This window comes from Zea mays, chromosome 3 (genome assembly GCF_902167145.1).
Source record: "Zea mays cultivar B73 chromosome 3, Zm-B73-REFERENCE-NAM-5.0, whole genome shotgun sequence".
Taxonomy (NCBI): Eukaryota; Viridiplantae; Streptophyta; class Magnoliopsida; order Poales; family Poaceae; genus Zea; species Zea mays.
This window is the reverse complement of record NC_050098.1, coordinates 101,348,893-101,370,829: the sequence shown is the minus strand read 5'-3', so window position 1 is coordinate 101,370,829 and position 21,937 is coordinate 101,348,893.

Genomic DNA, 21,937 nt, shown 5'->3' with positions numbered 1-21,937 from the left:
GGCTGGATTCCTCTGCGCTCGGCCCACTTCGCGAATCCCATCCCGCGCGGCCCAAGACCCCCTTTTTCTTAGCGCGCGCTGTCGCTGATGGCTTGGGCCCACGTTGCCAGTCTCTTCACGTTGCCTCGCGCACTGGCTTCACCTCACTGACCGACAGCTGGGGCCGGGGCGCCAGCCAGCTTGCCCACTCCCTTCACGCCGACTTGTGGGGCCACCCTGGCGGAGATCTTCTTCCCCAGCGCTCCCGCGACGATCGGGCGAGCTGAACTAACCGCGGCATGCGCGGGTTAGCCGGTGGACTGGGCTTCGCATTTATAGAGGGCGGGGTGACTCCCAGACCGCGCACACCTCTTCTACCCCTCGCCCGAAACCACGCCGTGTTCGCCCGCCGCAGAGAGATAAAGAGAGTGCCGGGCGGAACCGGTGATCGACCGCCGCCGTAGACAGCAACAGGTAGCGAATTCCAGGCCCCAATTTGGCAAACCAAGGCTTGAGTGATTCGCGTAGAAGCGGTGCGTGGGCGCAATCGGTGAAGGGGGTTGACGACGCCGCAGGAATTCGTCGCTGAGCTCGGAGATCCGCCGCCCTTCGTGACCGAGCCTCCCTGCGACGCATTACGAGGTATGTGCAGGACCGACGTATTTCCCTTGCCTTGGGCGTCGTGGTGGACCTTTTGGTTTAGGGTTTAGTGCACGGGGCGCTAGATGGTTGATCCCCGGCCATGGCACCACCGTACGCCGGGACAGGCCGCCGCCGTGCCCAATCGGCTAGGGAAGGAAGATGGCGTGTGTGTCGTCGATTCCTATGCGGATGGCCCCGATTTGATGTGGTTACCCCTTTTGGTTTGGGTGCGCTCGGACCGTTGTGATCAAATCCAAGGGCTCGGGTGAGATCAGCGTGTGGGCGTATTGCGGACCGTCTGATGGGTCTTGGACGGCCTAGATTGGATTTTGCCGCGCGACGTCTGTAGCCGTGGGATCGCTGGTACTTGTTTAAATTGTAGAAAATCCATATGAACTCCAAATTGACCCATTCCAGTTCCTATAATTTTGTAATGTTATTCTTTATCAAATAGTACCACTGTTTTTACATGAAATACACATTAAATTTTATTTCTCACTTAACCCTATATTAAATGCATAAAATCTTTGGAAATTCATAACTTAAAATATATAACTCCAAATTTAATGATTCCAGTTCTAGTAATCTTATTTTAATGTCTAGTTTACTACTGTATATTCTATTTGCATGTTTGATGTGATGTTAATTTATGCTATGCTATGTATGAATTGTATTGATGCGAGTAGACGAGCAAGCCACCGTGGAAACTGAGGTTCAACAAGTAGAGATAGCTGAGCAGGAGCTCGTGGAAGGCAAGTTGTGCCCTTGATCACTTCTTTTACCTATTCATGTTCTTATTATTCATAATGATCTGCATAGGTTAATTTTGATGGGACCCAATAGGATACCCTAGATTTTGACTATCTTTATACCTTGTTTCACCACTGGTTTTACTACTAAATTTTTGGGTAGTACATGCTATTGCTTTATGTGGATTTGGGTATAAAGATATTTATGACTCATGACTACACTTTCTATTATCTGTTCACTATTTTATGTTCATGATAAGATCATTATGTTAATGGGAACATGGAGAACCACCCGGGAAAACAGTGCTACCACAAGGGTTTAATGGGACGCCCTTGGCTGACTAATTAGGAAAGCTAGTGGAAGACTACCTTACCCGAAAGGGGCAAGGGCAGTAGGGGAGAGGTCAGTGCGGGGAGGTCCCTGGTTGATTTTGCTGCGATGGCTGTCAGCCAGGAACCCTGTACTGGATCTTCCTATAAACTGTAGCGGGTTTTCGGAAGCTAGTGGAACTTTGTAAAGGCCTCGTAGTGGATCCCTAGCCATTCACCTCGGTAGTGTCTAAGGGCCTTGCAAACCCAGGCGACATGGGATACACGACTTGTGGGTAAAGATGCGCAACCTCTGCAGAGTGTAAAACTAGTATACTAGCCGTGCTCACGGTCAAGAGCGGCTCGGACACTCACATGATTAATTATGGAACTTAAATTCAATTTGACATTTGCATCGCATTTGGGATTATTTTACTATTACTGTTCTTTATTATTATTAAGGTTTGGTATTTACTTACACTTAGTAATTGCTAATAAAATTTTGACCAACTTATAAAAGCAATGCTCAGCCTCAACCTCTATTTCATTGATCAGCCTTACACTACATGAACTCCCACCTTTGGTGAGTTCATGCCACATTATTCCCCACGACTTGTTGAGCTATGAACGTATGTGAGCTCACTCTTGCTGTCTCACACCCCCCCCACAGGAGAAGAGCAGGTGGTCGAAGAGGAGCCGCCTAACACTGAGGAGTTCGATCTGATCTAGGTGGCGTGTCTCGGTCGACATTGGCGCCGGCGATCCTTAGTTCGCTTTATCTTTATTATTTTATTTTGTAATAAGACTTCCGCTATGTAATAAGTACTCTGATGTTTTATGACATTTATCTCTATACACTCTGTTATTATATATGTTGTCTTCTTGGCGCATGTATGAGATGCACCCGGTTTTGTCCCTTTAAAACCGGGTGTTACAAAACTTCGCTTTTGATTCTGCTTCATCACAAGAGGAAGAGCTTCGGGAAAATCAGAAAAGTCAACAACAAAAAATTCAAGAAAGTCATAATCAAATGGCCAGAGTTCGTTCCACTGCTAGGGTTGATCGTGAGGGAGATGAGACCGAAGCTACTGAGACTATTCCGATTTCCGAAGCAATGAAGCGGTCTGGGCTGGTAACATCGGAGGACGTCCCTGCCGCTGAAGCAGAGCAAGCTGATGTTGAGGAAACCGAGTCTGAAGATGATTATAGCAGCGCGGTGCCGAGCAAACCCAGCCATCTGGATTTCGGAAAATCCACCATCTCCGAAGGTGACCTACCTAAGATGTTGAAATTGGGCTATTTTAATGAAGAAAAGAAAGAGCTGGTTCACTTTGGTGGGGAGGAAACTACTCCGAAGCCAGGAAAAGATGAAGTAGTAGTTTTTAAAAGTTTCTTCAAAGTTGGTTTGAGATTCCCTTTGAATAAGATGATTGCTGATGTGCTAAAGAAGTTTGGGATCTACTTTCATCAGCTAACTCCTAACGTTATCGTTAGGCTTAGCGTTTACATTTGGGCTCTCCGAAGCCAAGGGGTGGAACCATTTGCCGAAGGTTTCTGCCGAGTGCATGAGATGCATTATCAGACCAAGGCTAGAGGAGATGGGTTACATGAAAACTTCGGCTGCTACAATTTTGCCTACCGCAAGACTACAAAATTTCCCGTGATCAGTTACCGAAGCAAGTGGCCAGCTGGCTGGAAATCTGAATGGTTCTACATCAAAGTTGACGATGATAAAGAGAAGCTGGTTCAGAGTCCGTTAGAGTTGATCTTCGGAGAGACCAGACCCCCGTGCAATATGACACCAGAGGGTCCAACCCAAATTGCGTTGGCTGAATTTAGGGTTATCGCAGAGCACATCGGCACTAGGGACTTAGTGCAGGAATTTTTGGCTTTCAAAGTGTTTCCAACTATGAAAGAGTGGGCCATGCCAAAGCTTGAGGGAAAAAAGAAGGAAGGAGAACTTTCAATGTGCCCTGCCAAGAATGGCTGGATACAATCGAAGTAATGTGCAACGAAATACTTGGAAATTATTCTAAAAAAGAAGACCAATTGATGACTGCGGCCTTCGGCACCCGTCCGAAACGAAGGCTAAACCGAGTGATGGATGCTATAGGTTTTGAATATCCTGACTACGAGCGGCTGGACAAGGGTGCCGAAGGCCAAAAAAGGAAGAGAGTAGCTAGTGCTCTGAATAAGGACGATGAAGATCAACCAAAGAAGAAAAAACAAGAGTCTGAGGCGAAAACAGTTGCTCCGAAGAAAAGAAAGGCTTCGACTCCGAAGCAAAAATCAATTGATGAAAAAGAAAGGACTTCTGCGACATCCTCTGCTACCGAAGTAGAGGAAATCTTAAAGGTAATGACTGAAACTTTGCCTGTCAAACTAAGTCCACTGGGACTGCATCTAACGAAGCTTTTTCAGAAGGAAAAGGAGCCCGCAAAAACAAAGGCACCTAGGCCAAAGAGGCAAAGAATCGTTACTGTGACAGAAGTCATTGAAGCAACACCACCAGGAGCTTCAGCTCCGAAGATGGCGGCTATTGAAAGCATGACAGCTACTGAAGCTGTACCTTCGGAGGCTGCCGCAGAAGAGGCCAGAGCCGAAGATGCCAAATCCGAAGATATTAATTTAGAAAGCATGGTTGCTGATATAGACAAAATGCTACTAAACATGGCCGTGGAAGAAGCTGCTGCAGAAGAGGCTGCCGCAGTCACCGAAGAGACTACGACCGCAAAACCCGAGAAGGAAGAAATGACTTCGGAAGATGAAGCTTTTAATTTTCAAAACTTAGTTGGTCAAGAGCTTACAAAAGCTGAAAAAGAAGAACTAAAAGAATATGCTATATCTTGCGGGTATCGGCCGGGAGCGTTTCTCTTCGGTGGCATTGATGACGAATGGTTGGGCTGCATACGAGATCAGACCGGCGCAAAAGTTATCGGTACTCTATCAAAGAGTATCAGCTTCCCGAAGCTCGAAGCAGATATCAGCCGCTACCGACGACAACACATTGTCGGTAGTCTATTTTATTCCAATTTCAAGGTAAACAACTTTTCTCTAACTTTTATTGTTTTTAATAACATAGATGTTTTCTAACGAAGGTTATTTGTTCACAGAGTATGCTGTTGAGCAAGGCTTTAAAAATGTAGCAGGACTTAGAGGATAAAAAGCATGAAGTTATAATTGAGAACTTAGAGAACAAGATAAAAGAGCAATCAGTTGCTATCGAAAAGAAAGACTTCGAGCTTCAAACAACAGAAGGCTTATTAGCGGATGCTGAAGCCAAAATAACAGAATTAAATTCGAAGCTTCTGTCTCAATCAGAAAACTTCGAACAAGAAAAGTTGAAGCTTGATGCAAAACTTGAGGCCAAAGTCCAAAAAAGTTCAGAGCTGAAAGAATCTTTGACAAGCCTTGAGAATAAATGTCTAGAATTCAGCAATCGATGCGTTCAACGGCTGAAGCAGGTGTTCTATTTTGTTGGAGCTAGCAGCGAGAAGTTTACTCCTTCGGCTGAAGACCTTCCTGGTGCCTTCGAGCATATTGAAGGTGAAATTAATGATCTTGACGAAGTTGTAGCTGGGCATGGTGACTTCTGTGCCCTGGTAGCTTCTCGGGGCACAACTGTTGCCTTTCTGAAGTCTAGCTGTGAACACGGGAAGATTATCAATAGACCCAACTTCAGCTTGTCACCAGCAGACTTAGATAACATTCCCAACCTTGCCCGAAGTATTGCGAATAGATTTTTAAAATTAGTATGGACAAAGGGTGGACGAAGCAAAGCTGGTGACGAAGCTCAAAGCCACCTTAAGCCGGTAACAAAATCATACCTTATGCTTACCTTTTCCTTTGAATTTTGAATTTAGCTTATAATACTTACATACAGAGTGACGAAGCCGAAGCTGAAGCTACGGAGTAAAAAGACGAAGCTCCATGAATGCTGACGAAGCTCGAGTAGTCTATAGAAATAGCTCAAAAAACTTCTGTAATAACTTGTATAAAGTATAATGTAATTAAATCTCACTTCGTGGACTTTATCCATACCTTGTAATATAGTCTTACCTTTCCGTCAATGTATAAAGTGCTTTGGTGTGGACGAAATTAATATTTTTGAGCCGAAGGCGAAAAACACCTTCCCTTCTTTTCGTACACAGCGAAGCATAAAATTGCCTCTTTTTCCTTTTTTCCGAAGCCTTCTCTTTTAAAGCCGAAGCAAGTGTGTATGTTATGATGATGATCCTATGTATGTCTAAGTGAATGTTTATGAATGCAAATGTATGATGTAATGTATCGTGTAAATGAATGTTCAAAGACACATACGAAACCACAATCAAAACTCTTATTCCCTTAGGAATAACAAATCTTTGTCATTTATTTTTCGACTTCGCCGCTTATTTTTCGGTGTATCAGCGCTGACTTTTCGCTGTAAGTTCTGCATTCCCTTAGGAACGTCTTTTGAACTTCTTCGCCTTTTACTTTCGGCGGTATCGCGTTGACTTTTCGCGCTTCGCCTTATACTTCGACGGAATCAGTGTTGACTTTTCGCTGTAAGCTCTGCATTCCCTTAGGAACGACTTTTGAGAAGAAAACTTACGCTGCGCCTCCCTTAGGAACGACTTTTTGTAGCTTCGTCGTGCTCTGCATCCCCTTAGGGACGTCTTTCGAGCTTCTCCCTGTTTTTCCTTTTCTCTTTGCACTCGATGGTGCATGCTCAGTTTTTACATTTACATCTTTGGAGGATATTGCTCGTATAGAGCTGATATAAGAAAAAGAGAAATTACATGCTATGGCCCCATTAAAAACCTTTCTCCCCCTTTGGAAATGAAAAGAGTGCCATAGGAAAGAATAAAAAAGATTACATCAGGCTACACATAATACCGCCGAAGCTCATCCGCATTCCAAGATCTAGGAATGTCGTTGCCGTCCGTATCCTTCAACCTGTAGGAACCGGGTCTTGACGAAGATACTACCAGAAAAGGTCCTTCCCACTTCAACTGTAGCTTGCCTACTGTATCTGGGTTGGCAACTCTCCGAAGTACCAAGTGTCCTGGCTTAATATTTTTTAACCGAACTTTTCTGTCACGCCATTTTATTGTTTCGGCTTGATATTTATTGATATTCTCCACAGCCTGAAGCCTGATCCCTTCTATAGCATCCTTTGCCACAGAATAATCAACTTCGTCCTCTGCCAAAGCCACTGTTCTTATTGATCCTGCTTTAGCTTCTTCTGGGGTTATTTCTTCGTCACCAAACAACAATTTGAATGGTGTAAAACCTGTTGACCTTGACATTGTTGTGTTATGGCTCCACACCACTTTGATTAATTCGTCTGGCCACTTCCCCCTAGGCTGGTTGAAGATTAACTTCATTATTCCTGTCATTATAATGCCATTAGCTCTTTCGACAAGTCCATTTGACTCCGAATGTCGAACTAATGCAAAATGGATCTTCATGCCAATTTGTTCACAAAACTCTTTGAAAGCTTCAGCATCAAACTGTGTTCCATTGTCCACAGTGATAGCCTTCGGCACTCCGAAGCGACACACAATATTTTGCCAGAAAAACTTTTGAACAGTGACCGAAGTTATTGTGGCTAAGGGCTTCGCCCCGATCCACTTAGAAAAATATTCTACTACCACCACAACATATCTTAAATTCCCTTGTGCTAGTGGAAGTGGGCCTAGCAAATCAAGGCCCCACCTTTGCAATGGCCAAGTGGGCTGTATTAATTGAGTTAGAGACGAAGGTTGTCTCTGATCTCTTGCACATTTTTGACAACCTTCACATTTTTGGACTAATTCTGCTGCATCCGAAGCTGCCTTCGGCCAATAAAATCCTTGACTAAAAACTTTACCCAGCAAGGGCCTAGATCCGATGTGAGATCCACACAGCCCTGCATGTATTTCTTTCATCAGCTGTATACCTTCAGCTCTGGATAAACATTTGAGTAATGGAGAACAGACTGCATGCTTGTATAATTCGCCTTCTATTATTACATATGGACGGGCTCTTGCCGCTATTCTCTTATGATAAGCTTCGTCATCTGAAAGGAAATTGCCCTGGAGAAAAGACATGATCTCATTTCTCCAATCTTCGCTATAAACAGGAGATATATTGAGCACTGCTCTTTCAAGAAGGTCAACCAAAGGTGCTTTTATTGTTTCAAAGAATACTTCCGAAGGTAAAGGCAGCCCCTGTGCCGCTGACTTGGCTAGTAGATCAGCGTGCTCATTTTCTCCTCGTGGAATATTCTTGACAGAAAACCCTTCGAAGGAAGCTTCAAGCCTTCGAACTGTATCCAAATATTTCTCAAGCTTCGGATCTCTTGCTTTGCAACTTTTGTCAACATGACCAGAAATAACTTGGGAATCGGTTTTGAGAACCGCCCTTCTTATCCCCATTGCCTTCAACTTCCGAAGCCCCAAAAGCAAAGTTTCGTATTCAGCAATATTATTTGTGCAGCTGAAATCAAGCTTTATGTCATAGCATGTTCTGACTTTGGAAGGTGCAATTAAAATGGCAGCTGCACCTGCCCAGAAGGTTCCCCAGGAGCCATCGCAGAACACTGTCCAAGCTTCGACATCTTTACTTGCTTCTTCCTCCTGAGCCCCTGACGTCCAGTCAGCGATGAAGTCTGCTAGCGCCTGGGACTGAATCGAAGATCTATGCACATAATCAATGCTGAACTCGTTGAGTTCCGCAACCCACTTTCCAATCCTTCCAGTAGCTTCTCTCTTTCTCATAATATCCTTCAAAGGCTGTGATGAAGGAACAATTATATGGTATGCATGAAAATAATGTCAAAGCTTCCTGGAGGCCATTAAGACGGCATACAACACCTTCTCCAATTCTGTATAGTTTTTCTTTGATAAACTGAGAACTTCAGAGACAAAGTATACTGGAGCCTGCTTTTTCAATTGTCCTTCAAGCTTCTCCTAGACAAGCGCCGCACTTATTGCAGAGTGCGAAGCTGCCACATACAGCAGCAGAGGAGCCCCTGGCGCTGGTGGAGTTAAGGTTGTTAAATCTATCAGATACTGCTTCAGCTCTTCGAAGGCTTTTTGCTGAGCTGATCCCCATTGAAAAACTTCGGCTGACTTCAACACTTCAAAGAATGGTAAATTTCTCTCTGCTGATCTGGATATAAATCGATTCAAAGATGCCAGTCTTCCTGTTAGCCGTTGAGCCCCTTTCTTTGTGCTTGGCGGCTCCATCCGAAGGATAGCTTCGATTTTATTTGGATTAGCTTCGATCCCTTTTGTTGAAACCAAACAACCAAGGAATTTCCCCTTCTTTACTCCAAAGACACATTTTTCTGGATTCAACTTCAGACCAGCTTGCCTAAAATTAGCGAATGTCTCCTGCAAATCAGCAATGTGATTTTCTTGCTTCGTGCTTTTTACTATGATATCATCAACATATGTTGGCATGTTTCTGCCTATCTGAGAATGAAGGACCTTCGCTGTCATTCTGCTGAAGCTTCCTCCAGCGTTCTTAAGCCCCTCAGGCATCCGAAGATAACAATATGTACCACTGGGGGTTATGAAGCTGGTTTTTGGCTCATCTTCTTTCTTCATCCAGATTTGATGGTAGTCTGAATAACAATCTAGTAGACTCATGAGCTCTAACGAAGCTGCTGCGTCTACTAGAGAATCTATTCTTGGTAATGGAATGTAACGCCCTGAATTTGGGGGTAGAATTTTTTCTTCTTTTCTCTCACCAAATTCGGGCGTTACTCTCTTTTCTCTTTCCCCGTTTGCTCCTTCTTCCCAATTTCAAACCAGTATAGCGGCAGGTGTCCGTGTCATGTATAAACCAAAACCTAAGTGTCATGGGTGTTGCATCATGCCGAAGCGCATTTCTTTGTCTGATGATGAGTGTTCGTCTTGTTCCGTTCCGGATTTCGGTTCGCGATTTAATTCCATTTAGTGGTCCGCGCTCGTCGTGGGTTTTTGATCCGCGAAGTGGTTCGGCCCAGCCCAGCTTAGTCCAGCCCAGCTCAGCCGGCCCGGCCCGCCCCGGCCTGCGCGCCCCTGGCGCCCAAACCCCCCATGCGCCCCCCTCCCCTCTCTCTCTCTCTCATTTGGATCTCCCGCGCAACAACTTCCCTCTCCCTCTCCCACCTCTCTCCCCGTGGTGCCCTAGGGTTTGGAGACGACGATCACCAGAATTTGGACCCCGAGGTGAGCTCCCCTCCCCTTCTCTTCTCTCTCTCCCTCTCCCTCCCCTTCTTCTCCCCACGCGCGCCCCCTTCTTCCCCTTCTCGCGCGCGCCCCCAGCCCGCCCCTGCTCGCCGGCGGCGCGGCCCCCCCGCCCCTGCCCGGCCGCGGCGGCGTCCCCCGACCCTCCCCCCGGCCGCGGCGGCCCTCCCTCCCCCTCCCCTCGCGCGCGGCGGCGCCCGCCCCTTCCCCGGCCCGCGGCGGCACTCCCCCTCCCCTCCCCGACCCCGGCGACCTCGCCCGCCGCTCCCCGGCCCCCGGCGGCGCTCGCCCGCCCCTGCTCGCCGGCGGCGCGGCGCCCCCCGCCCCTGCCCGGCCGCGGCGGCGTCCCCCGCCCGTCCCCCGGCCCCGCGGCGGCGCTCCCCGCCCCCTGCCCGCCCGCGCGGCGATCCCGCCCGCCCCTGCTCGCCGGTTCGCGTCCCCGGCGCGGCCTTCGGCCCCCGGCGCGGCCCTCGGCGCGGCCTCCGGCCCCCGGCGCGGCCCCGGCCGACTCGGCCGCTCCTGGCCGGTTCAACCGCCCCCTGGGCCGGTTCAACCGCCCCCCCCCGTTCGGCCGCCCGTTCCCGTCCCGGCCTCGCCCGACCGTGTCCCCGTTCGCCCGCGCTCGCGGTGATTATTCGTTAGTTAACGTGCTGCGTCGCGCGCTTCGCCGCGCGACGGATTTGTCTAATTTCAGATTCTATCTGTGTGTTGCGTCGTGCGCTTCGTCGCGCGACGATCCATTTTTGTTTCAGGTTGTTTAAGGTGTAACGCCGCGTGTGCATTCACGCGACGTTCCACTTTGGACTCAGTTTAGTCGACGTATGCCGTCGTGCGCTTCGTCGCGCGACGTTTAACGTCTCCTCATAACTAAGGCGAAGTGCCTCGTTGCGTGCTCGGTCGCGCGACGAGTCGTTAACTTCTTAATTTGTTTTAGAGAGCTTTGTCGCGCGTCTCGCCGCGCGACCACCTTTTTATTTATCTCCACCTGCTGATAATAATTAGACATGAAACATGACTTTACTTTACGCTAAACATAGTGTCTACATTAAATTTCCTTCCATTAAGCGAGTGGTTAATTTATAATCATGTAACGTGATCGTTTCTCGACTGTCTTTTCCTCTTTCTCTCTTAACCGTACTCACGAGCCCGCGTGGAACGTCTGTTTACTTATTGCTTTCTATTGTATGGTGTACTGGTCTTTTGTATTAAAATATGTGGATGTATGTATGTTTGCAATCGCATAGAGAACGATCCGGTTGAAGAGCCCGAGGAACTCGCAGGAGAAGCCCCTGAGCAGCAGTCGGTTGGTGGAGGCAAGTGTCCTTTGACCTATCTCTGTCCTATTCATTCTTTAATTCACCTCCCGCTTTACACATTTATGCCTAAGGATTGACTAGCTTTTGTGATCCATGTCCTTGCTCACCTATTTGGGTTGGATTCTTACTGTTTAGCTTTAGGCTATTGCTTAATTCTAATCAATGAACATGATGAGATTATCTATGATACGCTGTTTTCCCTTCTCTTATTATGATGTTGTACTTGTGGCCTCAAGGGGGCTCGAGCGGTTTCTCGAGTGCCTCTCCGTAAGGACCTGTTCTATGGATGACCGCCCGGGAAAACAGTGCAACCATGAGGGTGGAATGGGATGCCCTTAGCTGAATAATTAGAGGATCCGGGGTGTAGTTCACTTAGCCGTCGTGCCGTCAATGGGGCTCGGTGTATGCGGCTCGCTCTGCCAAGGTTGATTTGTCCCTTGGGGAGGAGTGCGGTACATTTAGGAAACCTAACGGGTGGCTACAGCCTCGGGGAATCTTTGTAAAGGCTACGTAGTGATGCCCTGCTGGGTCACCTTGGTAGTGATCAATGGAGAGTCATGATCTCCGGGCAGAATGGGAATCACGGCTTGTGGGTAAAGTGCACAACCTCTGCAGAGTGTTTGAAAACTGATATATCAGCCGTGCTCGCGGTTATGAGCGGCCAAGGGAGCTCCAGTGATTAGTGAGACTTGATCAGAGATACTTTGGTACAGGTGGTTATGAGATTGATGGTTTTGGTCATGACTATGCTGCTGGTAAGTGGTACTCTTTCCGTTTGGAAAGGAGTACGTTTGGGTTAATAACGTGGGTTAATTCTAAAACTTGGCTTTCTCTACTAGTAATAATAATCTGACCAACTAAAAGCAACTGCTTGACTTATCCCCACATAAAGCTAGTCCACTACAGCCAAACAGGATACTTGTTGAGTATGTTGATGTGTACTCACCCTTGCTCTACACACCAAACCCCCCCATCCCCAGGTTGTCAGCATTGCAACCACTGCTCAGGCGAAGATGAAGTTGTGGAAGGAGACTTCCAGGAGTTCCAAGACTATGACGAGTTCTAGGCGTGGGTTAGCGGCAACCCCCAGTCGGCTGCCTGTGAAGGCCGCGTTTATCTACGTTTCTTTTCCGCACTTTGATTTACTGTAAGAACTATATGGACGTCTCAGACGTATGATGTAATCTACTATTATTCCCTTTTAATACTATTTTGAGCACTGTGTGATGATGTCCATGTTATGTAACTGCTGTGTACGTGAATAACTGATCCTGGCACGTACATGGTTCGCATTCGGTTTGCCTTCTAAAACCGGGTGTGACATGGAAATTCATCCTTCGGACAAGCCTTATTGAGATCAGTAAAGTCAATGCACATTCTCCATTTACCATTGACCTTCTTCACCATGACAGTGTTGGCTAACCATTCTGGGTACTTTACTTCTCTAATGACGCCAGCACTAAGAAGTCTTTTCACTTTGTTCGGAGCACCTTCAGCTTTGTCATCAGACATCTTCCGAAGTCTCTACTTTCTGGGTCTGAAGGATGGATCAACATTGAGCGAGTGCTCAATGACATCCCTGTTCACACCATAGAGATCATTGGCCGACCATGGGAAGACATATTTATTGTTGAACAGAAACCTTGTCAAGGTTTTCTTCTGCTCCCAGACAATTGAGACCCCAGCAACACCTTCTGCTCTGCTATATCTTCACATAAAAGCATGGGCTTCGGCTGATCAGCCGAAGCAACCTTCTCCCTTCTGTACTTATATTGCTCACAATCTTCAGCTCCATCTATATTATGGATTGCTTTTGAATCTGTCCAGTTTCCTTCGGCTTTTCTGGCAGCTTCTTGACTTCCATGAATAGCAATAGGTCCTTGCTCCGAAGGTATCTTCATGCAAAGATATGCTGGGTGAAGAATTGCTTCAAAAGCATTGAGAGTCCCACAACCAATGATTGCGTTGTAAGGGTATTCCATGTCAACAATATCAAACACAACTTGTTCAGTTCTTGTATTGTTGATAAATCCAAAGGTCACTGGCATCGTGATCTTGCCGAGTGCTACAATCTGCCTTCCTCCGAAGCCATAAAGGGGATGTGTAGCATCATGGATCTTATCTTCGGGCTCTTGCATCTGTCTGAAGGCCTTAGCAAATATAATATCCGCTGCACTGCCTATGTCAACCAGAACATTGTGGACCAGAAATCCTTTGATAACACAAGAAATAACCATAGCATCATTGTGAGGGTAATCCTTGAGCTGAAGGTCCTCTTGAGAGAAGGTAATTGGGATGTGGGACCATCTTGACTTGATGAAGGGTCCTTGCACCCCGACGTGATGTACCCTTCTCTGTGCCTCCTTCTTCTGCTTCTTGTTAGCTAGCTCTGAACATGAACCGCCTGTTATCGGGAGTACCAGCTTCAGAGCCGAAGCAGCTCCAGCTTGGTTGTTGAACGAAGCCATCAGCTCAAACAAGTGGAAGTGAGTTCACCGGAGGTGGGCGCCAATGTTGGAGACTTGTTCTCAAATGCTATGAATTAAGAACAAGGCCCTTCGTTCGCTGAAGCATTATATCCCCATGGATTTAATGAACTTCGAATGAAGGCCACGGACAAAATACCACGAAGGTCATACCTTCGTGGTTAAACATTCATCAATACGAAATAAAATATAAAATATTAAACATTATAGGAAAAACAAATTACATTATTCATATATTTCATAATATGAACTTAAATGTCAAAACATAATATTTAGGTACGTTTATACCTTCGCCTTTGACAGAAAATAATTCCAGCGTAATGCGTTAGCGATTACAGGATTGCGTGAATAGTGCCGGGGTTCTGTTCACCTATTTATCGGCACAGGGTGCAGCCTGTGTAAAATTACATTTATGTCCTTTACAATCAACTACAATAATGACACAAAGCATCATGGGTCTTTAAGTCAATCCATCTTTAAGTCGGTTCGGCCCTTCGTCTTGAGATCTGTCATTATGCTGAAGCTCTATAGGTAATAGCTTCGGCGCTTGCTCCTGAGAGGATCTTCCGAAGGTGTTCTCTTTCTTTAGGATCTTCAGCTACGAAGCATACTTCCAACAGTGCCCGAGCGGGTACTCTCCTTCGGTTGGCACAATGCCGAAGAAAGGGGTGTCTGACTCAGTGAGGTCTTTGAGTGCGACCCCCAAGCCCAGCAGCGTCCGGGGGAAGGTAACGTTGATGCTGCTTCCCCCATCCACTAGTACTTTCTTTACCCTGCTCTTTCGGATTACCGGATCAACGAGGAGTGGGTATTTGCCAGGATGGTCGAAGTTGAGCCATTGATCTTCTCGGCTGAAGGTGATGGTGTACTCTGACCACCGATAGGGAGCTGGGGCACTGGTGGTTGCCACCAAGACCTACCGGTCGTTGAGCTTTTGCTGCCTTCTGTTCTCCTACGACCCGTGTCCTCTAAAGATGACGTTGACCTCCCTATCAACACGTGGGAATGCTCCACCCCCTCCCCCTTCTAGTTGCTGAGGCTGCCTGGGCTCGCCAGGCCCTCCTCGTGGTGGGAGAGGTGGTAGAGGCTGGAACGGTCGGCCATTCCCGACGGAGTGCTTGAAGTCCCTGCAGTTCCGCAAGGTGTGGCGCATGTCCTTGTGGTACGGGCACTGGGCATCGAGGATGTCGTCCAGTGTCCGTTCGCCTCCACAGGGTGCCCCTCGGGCACGAGCGACGGGTGGTCCGGCGACATGGACCTCCTCACGAGGCCTCTTCTCCCAACGCCTGTCGGGTTGCGGGTTCGCGTCGCGCCATGGTGCCGGTGGTGCAGTTTTTGTTCCTCCGATGAGGTATTGGGACCGCTCGTCAGCGGTGATGTAGAGGTCCGCCTCTCGAAACAGTTGTTCGGAGGTGGTCGGCGCTTTCTGCAGTATGGCCCGGACGAAGGCCGAATCATTAGATCCCTGGTAGAAGTCTTCCATCACTGCTGCCTTAGTGACCTCGGGGATACGATTTCTCATGGTCTGAAACCTCTTGAGGTATGACCAAAGTGTTTCATCGCCCTGGCACCTGATGGATTTGAGGTCCCATGGCTGCGCTGGCTTGTTAGAGAGGGACCGGAAGTTGGCGATGAAACACCGACTGAAGTCACTCCAATCGTCGATGCTATGTCGCGACAGATGTCATAGCCACTGTAACGCATCTTGCCCGAGGACGATGGGCAAATATGCGGTCATCACATCCTCGGTCGCCCCAGCGGCCCGGGCGGCAGTCGTATAGACGACCAACCAGCCTCCCAGGTCCTGCTTAGGTTCGTACTTGTCGACATTGGAGACCTTGAAGTTTGGGGGCCACTGGATGGCCCTGAGATGCGGAGTAATCACGGATACTCCACATGTGTCTTCCTGTCGAAGTTCAAGGTGTCAGTCCCAGGGAGGGGAGTCGGTGATGTGTCGTCTCGACCGTCTCTGGATCAGGCCACTAGTTGAGGCTGCCGCCGACTCAACTCGGGTGGCATGACTTCGAGCCGGGACGCCATGGTCCCGATCGTACTCCTCCCGGCGCTTATCTTGTTTTCATGTCGTTGGTCGCACGAATCGTTGATGGAGCTCCGCGCGTCTCGCCGACTGTTGATGGCGTGTCGTAGGTCGCTCGGGGGATGAGCGAGGGGTAGAAGATGATTAGCTGCCCGAGTAAGCAGTCGCCGATAGCCTTCAGCATCCGAAGTCCATGGGAGGCCATCATCTATCTGAGCCAGCACTCCTCCGACTTCGCTCGGCGTGTTCATTGCACGAGCAAAGTCAGGGTTCAGGTTTTGAGCAAAGAGAGGGTTCTCTCGGTGTAACCTTGCACCCTGTTTAGCTTATTCTCGATCTCGGTCTTGAGCTTGCCGGCGGTCACGTCGGCGAGAATTCCTCCTTTCTCTGAATACCCGCTCGTCTAGAGTTTCTCCCACTTCCAAGATTTCATCACGAGATACGGGCTGCGCTGGATCCCGCTCCCCAGCTTCGTGATGTCGCCAAATATTCCGGCGTCTGTTTCTTCATCGCCGAGCTTCTCGCTGGGGAGGTTCTTCTCCCGGCATGGTTGGCTCGTTGTCGGAGATGGGAGATGACTCCAATCTCCCCCCGGTGAAGAGGATGTTGGGGTAGAACAGAGTTACTGCAGTGGCGAGTTCTTTTCCGTCCTTCTTTGAGGGCGAAGGTGCCGGAATGATAGCTCGATGGGCCTCCGTCCCTTTTCCAGGAACGCTTGCTTCTTTCTTTCTTGTAAGCCGTGTCCACTCCTTTGTGGGCGAAGTGGACAATGGAGTTCTTCGGGCAAGTGAATTCTCGGCTCTCGACTTGCAAGAGGTAGTCTTCGTCTGGGGCGCAAGAGGTAGTCTTCGTCTGGGGCTCAGGAGGTTGCGCTGCCCGCTGTCTTGTTCCGGCTTTCCTGGAGATTTCCAAGGAAAGCTTCTTCTCCGGTGGATCTGCTATGCGGTGCAGAATTCCCTTTTCATCTGCTACGGACAAGATGGTCCTGAAGCAGAATACGGATCCAGGGCGAAGAGCGATCTTGCATTGGGAGGTGACGGCCATTGAGCTAGCTTGGATCAACGACACACCCCCTACCTGCCGCGCAAGCTGTCGAAGTTTGGAACCTGACTGCACACCCGGGGTTACCCCTCGTGGTGCTTTTGGGTAGGACGGTGCTATTGACTGTAACTCAATGGTTCGTGCGAGATGCATGAGAGACGACGGGTGATTTTCTACAGGTTCGGGCCGCTTTAAGATGCGTAACACCCTACTTCCTGGTGTGGATCTTTATGTGGTAGGTTACAAGGAAAGTCTCCTATGTGGACAAAGGCTAATGAGTTGAGTAGATGGTCGATGGAAATGATGGGGTACCCCTATGCCTTATATACTCGACCGTGGGGCACTACATGCGTGTATGATGATGATGTGTTCCTAAACAATAGTGAACCAACTGAACTTATCTTCCTATGATCTTACCGACTTATCCCTGGTTTGCTCCGATATTCAAGGTTGCTGCACGCGGGAAAGTCGGATCGACGCTGTGGATAGCGCTTAAGTCTAACGAACCGCTTGGGCCTGAGTCTGCTTCTTTCTCGCATCGGTCCATTCCACCAGCAGTTCTCCCCTGGCCCATGAAGGAATGGCCTTGCGAGATAATAGGCCCAAAGCCTTTCACGAGGCCTTCTTGCCTTCTAGTGGACCCGGGGGATATCTGTCCCCCACAGGCGCCATGGGAGAGGACAGGAGCAGGGACGGCGCGGGCGTGGGCGAGCGCATGCAAGTGTCAAAAAATCTGCATGCGTGAAAAAAATCCGTGGCAGCCGAATAGCTAGCGACGGGATAAGGACTCAAGGCATACGCGACTGTGAAAAAATCAGAAGAAAGGGGGCGACGACATATAGGATCGGCTGTAGGATATTTTCCTTTTTCACTTTTTTCTTTTGCCTTTTCTTTTTACACAATAATCGATATATATTCGTGCTCTCAGATTTGAATCTAGTACCAGAGTATAAATGAGGTTTAACTTGGTCAAACCAAAATGGCATTATCGACTATACGGGCTACACATTTTATTCTACGAATTAGCTAATCAAATTAATTATCAATTACTCGTTTCAGTTCTAATTACACTGGCCTGGTTTGTTTCGGACTAAAAACCATTTTTGTCGAGTTCCAATTAATTTGTTCAGGATAAAAATCATCCGAGTGTGTCGAGCTTCCGAATTCGTATTCTCTTAATCTATAAATTTTAAACGGACACAAGACTCGACATATCGCGAAATAAATACGCGAGATCGATGTGGCATCGAAAGTGTGATTCTTTCAGAAGCGATGTCACGCATTGTTTACGTGGGCGAGAGGTTGTGCGTTGTCCAGACACCAGTTAGCGCCCGCCACACGTCACAATGCCAGGCCGCAGAGGGACGCGCGCAACGCAGGCGCGAGGGGATTCAGGATGGATTTTACGAAACCAGATTCAATTTTAAGGGTTAGAGTTCGGACAGTGTGTAAATGGACCGAATCAATGACATCAACTTTGATATCTTAAGCGATATTTAATTTAGTCGAGCCTAGACGAATTTCGCCGCCACAATTCATCCGACTAGAAAACAAAGCGATTAATAATTTTACACCTTGTTTTTCCTAGATATTCAACGTGATCGAATTATTAAAAAAATCAAACCCTTTCCAAAAACCTACTCGTTTAATAAATAATTTTGAATAGCATGGACTCAACATCTTGAGAGATTTTAAACTCCAAAATTTCTCTAAACTCTTTGGACAACTTAGATAAACAGAGACAAATACGATATCAAAATCATGAATGACAAAGATGATTAAAATTTAGTGTCCATTTTATTCACCGCTATCACGTGTTAAAGTCCGCACTCGTGGTCGAGCAGACGATAAACACCTCAAGTGTTACAACCCTCCCCCCTTAAAAGAATCTCGTCCCGAGATTCGGAGCGAAAGACTTTTAAGAGTAGAGAAGCATGTAACCCTTATTCATATTAGCGATAATCATAAGACAGTTCCAAGCAAAGGCGAGTATCTCAGGATGTGGTTTCTCTAGTGGGTATAGCATGTATTACTTTCCAGCTAAGAAGAGAAGTCAACCATCAGAAACAGTATCTGTTAGAAGAACACATAAGATTCCATGTGTGCAGTTTGCTTTTTCTGATGACAATGTACTATCTGAGTCTGTTGGGCGAGCGGTAGATATGCGACTTCATCCAAACAGAACTAGATGCAACCTCTTGGGTAAAACACACAAAAAGAGGTTTACGAACAAGTGGTCATTGGAAATTCATAGCACATAAGACGAGTGTGGATGTCGAACAACATCACAGTTAACTCGTGTTAGCCAGAGAATCCTAGTCCAAGAAAAATGATAAAGACTCGAAAAATCAATAGCGAAGGGATCTATAGATGCTGACTTCGCAACCAATCCATTTTATCCAGCACTAATCATGGCTCGACTTGATCACACACGTTGGAAAACCATACGTGAGGCGATCGAGGCACGACTAGAGCTGTGGTTAGGCTGTTAACAGTTAACTGAGGATGGCAAAGTACCTCGGCAAACAATGTAAAGTTAAGATGCATATGCTCATAATCTAATCCAATATGGCACAAGATCTGCGCATATGTTCATAACCTTCACTTGATCTTCACAAGGTTTTCTTTAGGATAGGCTGAACTAAAGTGAGTTTAGACAACTCGATAAAACGATCTCTAAACTCAGGTTTTGTTCGCAATGTAGATACTAGTTGAACTACTTTTGACATTGAGTAAATCCTCTTATTACCCATTGGCAAACCAGGGTTTACGAGTTCACATTTGCTAACAAGAGATCTCGCATTTGAATAGAAATCCATTCGGTCAGGTTGTTCATCCATTTCTTCATGCGAGATGAACTGACTTGGTTCAAGAATACATGGATTAAATAAGAGAGCGAACGAACAAACTCCTGTATCTCAGAAGCAGGGGAATTGATTTTTATTAGAAGGACTAATCAGTTGTCTCTCAACACTAAAAAGCTTCAAGGCTTCACTTTTCGCAACAAATGATGCGAAGAGAACTTGTATGTGTGCAGTCACCACTAACATCAAGAGAAAAGAGACCGCACATGGAAGATAGATTTTTATCACATGATTAAATACATATAGGTTTTGATTTTTCGATGAAGACTTCAGAATTGGTAAGAACTTTACTTAAGGAATACATTAGAGTTATATACTCTTTTGATCCAACAGTGATGGCATAGATTGTTTGATTGTTTCAGCAAACAACACAAAAATTGTTTCAAGAGAGGAGTCCACAGAAGATCACACCTCAGTGTAGTTCCACAATGGATCATGACCAGAGACCTTGATACCAGCATCCGACGAGTAGCACAGTCCTGTGTGTGCATTCACAGGGAGCTCTCAGTTCTGCTGCGGCACCATAAGTCCTTAATCATGACACCATCACCGAACTAGCAACATTAATGAATTTCACGGGGTAAGAACAATTTGTGTAGAGATAACATATCGATATAGTTTCATAATGGATTATGACTACTAACTATGATACCAGCGCGTGCCGAGCAACACAACTGTGGGTGCGCACACACAGAAGGCCCTCGGTTTCATCGCGGCATCGTTAGTTTTAGTCATAATGCCATTACCAAACTCAGCCAATAAGAAATCTCGCGCGACACAAATAGACTGAGCCAAGATGACAATATACAAAAGAGACTTCACTTGTAAGAATGATTACAAGCAGAAAACCAAATAGATCATGGCCCGATGGAATGAACAAGGCATGGCCATAACCTAAATTGGATGATGAAGGGAGTACGATGGGAGACTGTTACTTCAGCCCCAAGCATATTTCTATGCCCATCGCAGAGATCACAAGGTCAAGGATTAGTATCTATTAGATACGAAGGGAAAACAATCATAAGATTAAATTGGTATGCCTTAGATAGATATGAGGAAACCAAAGGCATCGAATTAAAGAAAATGAGCGGGCATGACTTTCTTAGGTTGGGTTGATAAAGCGACAATGCAATCCTCCAGGAGAGGCAAAATAGAATAGGGATATCAACTTGCACCAACCGAACAAGGGAATGGTTCTGGAAGGAGACATGACTCGAGATTCTTGTTTCAAGCCCGGGTACACTTTATGTCCAACAAAGAAATTATCTAAACATCTATTTGCATGAGTTTGGTCATGGAGTGATAATGGAAAATTCAAATTTGGATCATGGTTCACTAAATAAGAACATGGCCTAGTTTTGGGTTTAGGCAAACAAGTTATCCACAATTCTTTTGGCACATTAGGCACAAGAGTAAACACATGTAATACCTAATGGTCAAATTAAGAAAAACTGGAAGCTATCTAAACATGTATCTCTAAGACACCACATTATCTACAAGCACCGGCTACTGGAATAAAGATGAAAGAATCATTTTGGATGTATAGGTGACAAACATGATGCAACAATCAGGATGCATGCTCGTCTTATTCGTCCTCACAAGTTTTTGCCAATCTAATGTGGCAATAACGTTCTATATCGGTGGCATACTTTATCTCTCTCGGTATTTTGCTAGTCGTCAGCTACACATACATTTTTGAGGTTAGTGTACCTGCAGAAAATTTCATCACAGCCTAGTTTCCCATGATGCAATTCACACATGACAGTTTATCACAGTTTATACTCCATATATTTCTATATGGAGGCCAGCTCTTCATTGAGCGTCGAGCCACGCATAGGCGCTGCTGCCACACTTTAATCATAGGGCAGCTCATTATGGTAACTCACCTTCTTACCTGAGCGTAGGTGCATCGTTACAAGTACATTACACTTCTCAATATTCCAATGTCTGTATACCCATACACATCCATGGGGTACTGAATTCCCAGAAAAGTAAATACTCCACATCACAGCTTTTGTATATACATATGTAGAACATGTATATAGTCAAGCGCCACAATTAAGCACTCCCCTAGACCGACGTTTGTTCGGTCAAGCTCTCACATCTCACCTTACCTGAGTGTCGATCCATTCACAATTGAATGGCCTCAAAAACAACATTACACATGTATGCAATTATCCCCCGGTTGTGGGTTAGTATTTTGATCTAAGCCACCTGATAGTCCTTAATTTAGGGCTTAACAGAGGATGTCGCTAGCATTATAGTTTTTCAAATCTGTTTTTCAAAACCAAACAATGTGTTTGGTTGAAAATAGG